Source organism: Lytechinus pictus, chromosome 3, assembly GCF_037042905.1.
Source record: "Lytechinus pictus isolate F3 Inbred chromosome 3, Lp3.0, whole genome shotgun sequence".
Taxonomy (NCBI): Eukaryota; Metazoa; Echinodermata; class Echinoidea; order Temnopleuroida; family Toxopneustidae; genus Lytechinus; species Lytechinus pictus.
This window is the reverse complement of record NC_087247.1, coordinates 45,053,077-45,062,105: the sequence shown is the minus strand read 5'-3', so window position 1 is coordinate 45,062,105 and position 9,029 is coordinate 45,053,077. Positions and strand designations below refer to the sequence as shown.

Here is a 9,029-nt window from a genome sequence, read left to right as displayed (position 1 = left end):
AGGATTTCAGGAAACGCAGCTCTTACTAAGAATATCCATTCTGTAGTCAGTGAGAACATCAAGAAAAACTTTGCAAAGACAAAATGGAAGGTATGTGAATCTGTTTTTTTAATGATGATCATTGTGAATTAGGAGTGAAACCTTGGGCTGTTTAATAAGTTTACAAATGATTGGAATACAAAATTCAAGAATGCGTACTCAGACCTTTTCCTTAAAAGATCCACGGGGGGTCATTTGATGAAGCTGCTTATTAGCACTACCATCTGAATGACTGGTTACCTGTACTTTGCTACATGAGATACCCTAATTTATAAATGTTAACATCTTGGGAGTGAATATTCTCTACACTGATCTAAATTGACTTAAAAAAACCCTTTGCATTTCAGATTTCTTAGCAAGCTATCAAGAAGAAATATAAATTAAAAACCAACTGAAAATCTAAAATGATTATGGAAAAGACCGGATGTGAAAGGAAATAAAATTAATGAGAAATTTATTTGGCACCCAAGAACAGGTCACCAGCTGTGTGTAAAGTTGTGTAATTTGACAGCCTTATTAAACATCTCCCAGGATAATTTGGATCTACATTTAATTGTAAAAAAATGAGGTTCCATTTGTGTGTAAAATAACTTACAAAGAGCTTCATGAAACAGAGTCCAAAGGTTAGCAATTAATTGTACGCTTGATTTTCACGATTGGTTTTACATTGTAGTCAATGGAATCAATCGTAGGAAAATGTTCTACGATCATTGTTAAGCTTTGTGTTATGGGCCCCCAGGACACATGAAGGACAATGTCCCCATCCTCCTAACATAAAACCTTTCCAAAGGTTATAGTTCCCCCACTACAGCGTTTATCATACTCTTGTCATCACCAGTTTATTTTTTGTTATGACATGACATGATTTGATGAGTAATTAATTGTGTTTAGCCAGGCCTATGCTGATGTTTATTGTTTATGTAACAATGGGACCTTATCTTGATGTGACAGTGATTGAGTTGCGCTATCTTCAGATATCAAGGCCAAGTCTGGATGTGGTGCAGAATTTCTTGATCCATGATGATATCTCTGTGGTATTGTTTTGTGAATTTTTGAAAATTGAGATACATCTCTTAATGTTGGCCTTTTATAAATAATAAGGTGCAAATTCTGGGTTAAATTTTTGTGACTTTTTAAACAAGGAATGACACTAAGTCATCAAATTTATGAGTTGACATATTGAATGCTACAGTGCTTGGTGTAAGTTTGGTGGTCATACTTTCAAACCTATGCCTTTAAAAAGCTTCATTTTGTGTTAAAGAGTGCCCACTATTAATATTTTTTCTTTAAGATGTGATGTCTAGTTCATACAAAACAGGAGAGTTATATATTCAATATTAACAAAAGAATCACCTACTCATGTCCTGTGTTAAGATTCTAGGGATTTGTTCTGCAAAAAGTCACCAAGATCTCTCTATACTTAAAGCCAAGAAATCCTACCCGATTCCCTTATCAATGATGTATTTATTACAAAGAACACTGATAGTATGATATAAATAAGGCTACAACATTGAAATGCTTATTTGGCAATAATACTGTAATTGGCTTCCTCAGGAAAAAAAATTGAACTATAGTATAGAAATCAAACAATAGGATAATTAAAAGGTATATGTTTGACTCTTTACTTACAGAATATCATAATTATTATGATCGGTATTGACATGTCTAAACTCTGATCCTGCTTGTTTGCACCAGGTTACCTAGCACCATCCTAATCTGTCATAAAGTTATAGAACACTAAGTTAAAGTCTGGTACTACATAGAATACACTCTCATAAGATTAGGTTGGTAATATTGCTGAGGCATCTTTTGATCACCTGCCCACAGTGCTTTTATTATTGATTGCTATTACCAAAGTAATATTTATTAAGGTCAAGGAGAGTATGCTCCCGAGTATGCTGCTCAGTTCTGAGGAACTTCATCAAACTTCAGCTGATTTTGAATTGAATTTTTTTTAGTAGTGCCATATAAGATTGGACTTGTTCGTTGGGGTATGTAGTGAGTGGATCCATGGTAAGGATGCAAGTGACAGTGGCCCTCTCTTCATTAACATTGAAAATTCCTTTCCTTTACCTGTTATGGGGTTCCCACTTTCTATTCTTTGGACTTGACAATGATAATGCAATGGTGTCAACTTTTTATATAAGAACAACAAAATCATGAAACCACATTTGCAAATAAAGTGCATAATAGTCAATACTCATGTTAGCATCTTTCCGCTCTAGCATGAATGGTAGTAATAAATGTGAATGTATGTATTAGAATTCAAAATGAGTTAATGTCTATATCTCTCTCATTCATTTTTTTGTTTTGTTTTACTTATCCCCTTCCCTCTATCTCTCCCTCTCTCTCTCACCATCTCTGGGTCTATCTACCACTGCTTGTCTCTCTATGTCTCTGTATCACTCTATAGCAAGCCTTCAATGCCACAGCAGTGGTCAGACACATGAGGAAGCTAGGGCTAGGTGATGTGAAGGCACAATTACAAAAGAAGGAAGAAGAGAACAGCAGGTTGGAGGAGAGCAACAACCAAGAAGCCTCTTCAGATAGTTAGCTATATCATCGCCATGGCAACCCATCTCATACCCTCCAAACCCCCTCCATAGCACCCTGTCTGATCCTTGCAGCTCAATCCACTCTGGGACCACAGTCCTCCAGAATAGTCCTCCCTGCATAGAGCCTGCTCAAGACTCTTGAGAGAGCTTTGTCCCATCCTGGATAAAATGTGAACTGAGATTGTGTAAAGCTGAAAAGCCACTTCTTGTTGCATTGAGCTGTCAAGATCCAGCCTTCCAAAATAGCTGTCTGAATTAGCATGTGTGCTAGCATTATGCAGCCTTCAACCAGCAAGCACTTAACTATTTTTAACATCTAAGATGAGACAAAGGGAACATACCAATTGAAATGCCCATCATGGTGTTGTTATCCTTTTCCCCCAAGAGTGTTTCTAAAAAAAATCTCCTCTGGAACATTCAACCCTCTATTTCACAGGAATAAATTTCATTTGTAGAGGAAGTTTACCTGACAATAAATTTGTTATATTAAAAGTGAAAAATTATAGAAAAAATATTGGTGGAGGTTTGACAAAAATCGATAAAAGAATAAGAGGGTTAGGATTTTATTTTTTTTCAGTTTGTTATGTCTTATGCGAGTAAGCAGCTGCCCCACATGGCATGTAATGATTCCATATATTTTCATTTTTTGATGGTTTATGAAGACTGATATGAGATTACATCTCTGATGAAACAATGAATGCACGAATAAAATCAATTTTAATTTTCTTAGAAAATTGCATTTCATGGAATTTATATCACATGACACATGTGGGAGGTGCTTGCATGCTTGTGACATCACAAAATCAAAACTTGAAAATTCCATTACTCTGTTATATGATTTGATGGATTTCAGCAATGCTTTACCAAGATTTTTTCCTTCTTTTATTAAAACCAACTTAGCTCATGGTAAACTTTTCCTTCAATGATTCATAATGGTTAGGGAAAGATACAATTTTTAAAAGAAAACAAGAGCCCAACTCTCTGTACATTGTAGTTAAAGCTGTTATGTATTGCCAATCAAAACATACAGCTGATGATAAGTGAAGAATGGTCAATTTGAGCCACGTTTATGAAGCAAAGTATATACATTGTCCTGTGAGAATGCACTTAACAATTGAGATGTCATTTCAAATGGCATTTTCATAAGGCAAAGGAGGTGAAATGTAAGCTTATGAGCAAAATAAGTTCATACCTGTTAGAACCTGAGCTACAAATCAAACAGTGTTTGATGTCTTTTGTTATATTTTCTTTTCATTATACTATAAATATAATGAAAAGTAGTTGATTATGGAATGATTTGGATGGATTTTCATGAAAATGGCTATTGTATTCTTATCTCTCCCTTAATGTTCACATGAACAACATCCTCTGTTACAAATAATGTATGCTGTTATTTCATTTTAGTCCCCTAGCAGTTATGTCCAGGTTATATGTATCTCTTCTTGTAAATATTGTGTTGAATAAAACTTTTTTGGGAATGGATTTTCAAGATTTGAATGACAAATTTTTAGAAAGTTTTAAAAGTGAAGGTTCTTTTTTCTATGTCACACTTGTCGCTTTTTCATGTCTCGGACTATTCAGTAGTCATATAGGCTTTCAATTGATTTTGCATTGCATACTTTAGCATGTTAGAATTTTTCTTCCTGACTTATGCATATTTTTTTGTTTTTGAATGATTATTGTTGGTCTATTCATTCCAGTCAACCATTTGAAAGAAAGAACATATCAGGATTTTACCTGGTAGTTTTTTTTCTGTCTGTGCTGTTTGTAGAGCAGCATTGCATATAGAACAAAGTAACTTCTTTCTTATCTTTCTGTCTCTATCTCTCTCCCTCTCTTACTCCATTTAGTGAGTCTCTTTATTTAGACTACATAATCCTTTTCTCACCAAATTATTGTATTCTTCTCTTAGGCTTTGTAGTAAACACCAGAGGTATGTGCAAAATGAGTGCCTTGCGGCGAGTGTTTTTGTGATTATAACTAACTTTATAAAGTGTCAGTATTACAGAACAAGTTAAGAGGAAATAAATTTATTCTTGATTTTTTTTCTTCAAGTACTCTCTTGTTTCCTCTATTGAAGAAATGACACTTTGACATATATTTGTAGATACTATTACATATTATGAAGAAGGAAAAATTATGTTTTACATAAAGTTTACTTGACACATAAACAATCTCGATACTCTATATATGCATTTGGTTTTGTACATTTTTGGTGATAAAAGTCTTGTTTATGTCATAAGTATATATGTTGGAGGTATATCAAAGTCTATTGTGCAAGTCTATGAATGGATTTATTTGTGTAGAGAGTTGATATGAAGTTATAATGATTATGACTGTCTTTTGATGACAAATGATTATTTAAGTGTTGTAATTCTAATGGATAGTTGTACCGTACAGTTTTCCTTTTTACAGTCTTGACCATTGTGCATAATTGTGTGCTATCAAGAAGGAATAAAAATCAAAACTAACTTAAAGCTAAAATGATTATAAATGGAAACATAATATTCATTCACACGAGGATTTTTTCTCCCTGGTAAATTGGATGCACAGAATTGAAACCTTGTGAATGAGCTAAGATATTTTGTATCATAGTAGGACAGTCTGCCTTTTTTTATTGGGCAGATTTGTGATTTTTATGATAAAGAGAAGATTTGACTGTTTTCTTCCACAGGTGTCTTGTCATTTTCCACTCATTTTGCTCCCCAAAGTGATTTTTTTTACTGTTTCCATTTTGTAAAGGCCAGTTTATTTGTTGAAAGAAAATTAGATGTCTCAAGGATAGTATCAATTGTTAGAATACATTGTAGAATATCAATCTTTTTCAGAGGTACATAAGAAAGACAAATACATCTTTGACAATTTGAATAAACATAATTCAGGATATTGTAGTTTAAGGTTAAGCAGAAACATCTCCAAATCATAATCCTGTCTTTTTAATTCTTTAATTCTTTTTGACCTCTTCAGTACTTGACACCTGTAACTATTGGAACTTTGACATTATTAGAGGAGGTTTGTTGAAATTGAATGAAAAACAAAACACTCAGTGATTATGCACCAAGTGCACTAAAGCCAGTCTGTCAATATAATAAACTTTGAATCCTAACTCTCTTCATGAAGCAGCATTTATAGAGTCTTCAATTACTATTTGGAGATAATTTACCCACCACAGATGTAAATACCAGGTTTCATTATATCTCATTTCAATAAGAAGGAATTTTCTGGAGGACTTCACCATGAACAATGTCATCAGTCTACTACGCATTGTATGTATTCTTTCCATCTATCTGCCAAAGGTTGTAGACTGCAGTAGTATATTCCAAGAGGGATTTTCAGACAGAAGCTGGATAAAATTCTTGATTTTTTTATAGAAATTTTATGCACTGCATTTAACACTTAAGCTGCCACATGTCGATATGATAAAAGTCATACATGGGGAGAGGGGTTGTGCCTGGATCTACTCTAGACTATTGGTGTGACAGTGAGCAATCTTGGAGCCTGATTAGAATATGAACTTTATACATTTTGGATCCCCTTGACAAGCTATCTGTTTTAATTGCTAGGTCCCATGGATAAGATATTAAACCAACCATCAGTCCTATGGATGCATGCTAATAAGTAAAGCAGACATTAAAAACCATGCAACCAATTGTGGTTTCACAATGATTGTCCAGTGTTCATGCATACCAAGACTGATGGCACCCCCGAGCACTCACACCCACACATTCATGGTGGAAATAAAGGATATGGTTTTCAGAATAGTGTGTCACTAAACCAAGGACTTTTATGCGAATGAGAAATATTGTGATAGTTAACTACAGGGGCGGGTCCAGGATTTTCCAAAAAGGGGGGGGGGGGGCAAATTTTTCTGAGGAAAATTTTGACAAGCCCCCCCCCCCCCCCCCCAAAAAAAAAAAAGGTGCTCAACCACAAATTAAGGATATTTCATACCCGAAAAAAAAATTTGACTAGCAAAAAAAAAGGAAAAAGGTCTTCAATTTCAAAAGAAGGGGCACACCTCGGTTTTAATGGCATTTTTACATTACATCTTAATTTTGCTTCTCAAAAGGGGGGGGGGGCACATGCCCCCTGTGTCCCCCCCCCCCCCCTGGATCCGCGCCTGGTTAAGTATACAACTCCGGACATCTTAAACGTTGCCAATCATGGACTTTTTAACTATAACCCTATGTGCATAAGCATATAATTTAGGACTGTTCGCAATAGGTTGTGCGTACTCTGACTGTGAAGTCATTGGTAAGTAAACACACACTTAAGTCATAATTAAGCTGCTCATGAAAATATTTTATGACTTTACATACCATTGGAATATTAAGTGCCGAGTGACTCTGGTGGGCGACTCAAGATTTAAACATATTTTTCAGAGATGAGGTGTGTATTTTGGTTCTTCCCACTTAAGTTATATCACAAATCTCCTCTCTTCAATCTCCTTTCTTCAATCCCTTTTTTCACATTTAGCCAAAATTGTAATATACTAATTATTTTAATTCAAAATATCAACATATTACTTTTAGTGCAATTATATTTTTATATAGTCTTGGGATCACAAAGGAACCTTATATTCCTTGAGTCATCGCAAAGATATTTATGAATTTGCAGGCTCATTTTTGAAAAAAAAAGTATACAATTCGAAGTAAACACATTAAAATCTGAAGAATAGATGCATTTACATAGATTCATAGGGTAGAATACCTAGGTTTTGCCTAAATATTCCTCTAAAGCATATAGGCAAATTGCTGTATTACATTCTGGAGAATTTGATTTGATTGAAAGTATAGCTGCCCTCTTGGTTTTGAGTGAAGAAACAATGTTTTTACAGAACAGTATTTTGACGTATTCATGTTTTGACAATGAATTTTGATGAATGTTTTATAATTTTGGCAATCACTTCCTCATTTTGTAAATATGTAAACAAACTTATGAAGGGCCTTTTTCGCAGTAGTGTATATGGTGACTTTTAATAGTGTTTTATTCATGATGGAAAGGCTCATTTTTGCAATTTACAAGTCAAATTATGTCTCTCATTGCTTGGTTTCATTATCATGGAACTGTATATGATGGCAAAGTTCAATACTGCTTTTAGGCAGATCAGAACTATGATGCTTTGATTTTTTGAATTCTTCAAAATTGTTCACTTTTTTTGTCAAAAGGATAGTAGATGCACAATCCTATGTGTTCACATTATAAGAATTATCACTGTATACAATATTATATAAACCACTTTTATTTGATAAATTGGGATAAAACAAATACATATGCCAAATTTGAATGAGTAAATGCCATATATTGAAAATATATTTTGTGACAATAATTTGATCAAGGTATATTTATTAATTTCCCCAATTTTTAGTGCATACTACAAAATGGGTAAACATACTTGAATGTAGAAGGTCCTCAAACAGGTTATTTAATTTCATAAGTACTGTTTATTGGTCTATAAAGTTCAGTTTCATTTTCATTTCATTTCATTTTCAAAAATGAAGATTTTGCAATAGTAATGCTGTTATTTTGCAAACTAATACTGCTACTATATCAGGTCTCCTGATCTGGCTTTGATTCCAGCGACATACGTAGTTATTTCAATTGACTTTTTATCTGTGTAAAAGTTCTTAATGTTGGTTCACATTGTGCAGTATCCAGAGCATTGATGCACCTCACAAGTATGCATGTTGTCCAAGCACATCGAGAACCAGAAGATTCACTTATCATAGCTTCAATGACCTTTTGGCTCTTAGCAGACAGTGTGAGGCAATCTTTTTGTCTCTATATGTTTTCATCTTCCTTCAAAAATTGATTATATTTACCAAGTGATTACATTTACGATTTAATTTCATTGACTCGAGTATAATTGGTACTTTGAAGTTTTGAAACTATAAATGTGCGGGTAACTTGTGTGAGATTGAAAATTTATATATATATTTAATCTTTTTTTTTCTCTTCAATTTATATTGATAGTGATTTTTTCACGGGTAAGTTAGGTTTGATGTTATTTAAATTTTGACTATCAAAGTATATTAATTCTAATTTAATCAAATGTAACTCCTGCCATCAATTAATAATAGTTTATGCAAAAAGAACAATATTATATGTACAAAGTGGAATAATGTAATACTTGGTTTCCTACTACCCTCAAATAAACAATAACCTTAAAAAATAAGAAATTAGACTAAACCAATCATGAATTATTTTCAGTCGTGTTCACTATTTAAAGTGGTAATACAGGATGATAATATATGATTTGATCAGATAAAGAAAAAATGAGATGAACAAAACACTTAAAATTTGATCGAAATCAGACAAGTAACTAAGTTATAACAGTTTAAAGATTTGCATTTTTTAGGTGAAATAGTTCTATGTATGTCTTCATGAATATTCAATGAGCAAACTGATGTCATATCCCCACTTGCTCTTTTGTAT

The 9,029-nt window shown here is 33.4% G+C and overlaps 1 long non-coding RNA gene across 1 annotated transcript; it reads left to right on the top strand.

Annotated features, from left to right (window-relative positions):
• LOC129257162 (uncharacterized) lies at positions 1-8,447 on the top strand. Its single transcript, XR_008584139.2, has 2 exons — positions 1-90; positions 2,453-8,447. It is a non-coding gene; the product is annotated as an uncharacterized LOC129257162 (long non-coding RNA).
• The last annotated feature ends 582 nt before the right edge of the window (positions 8,448-9,029 follow it).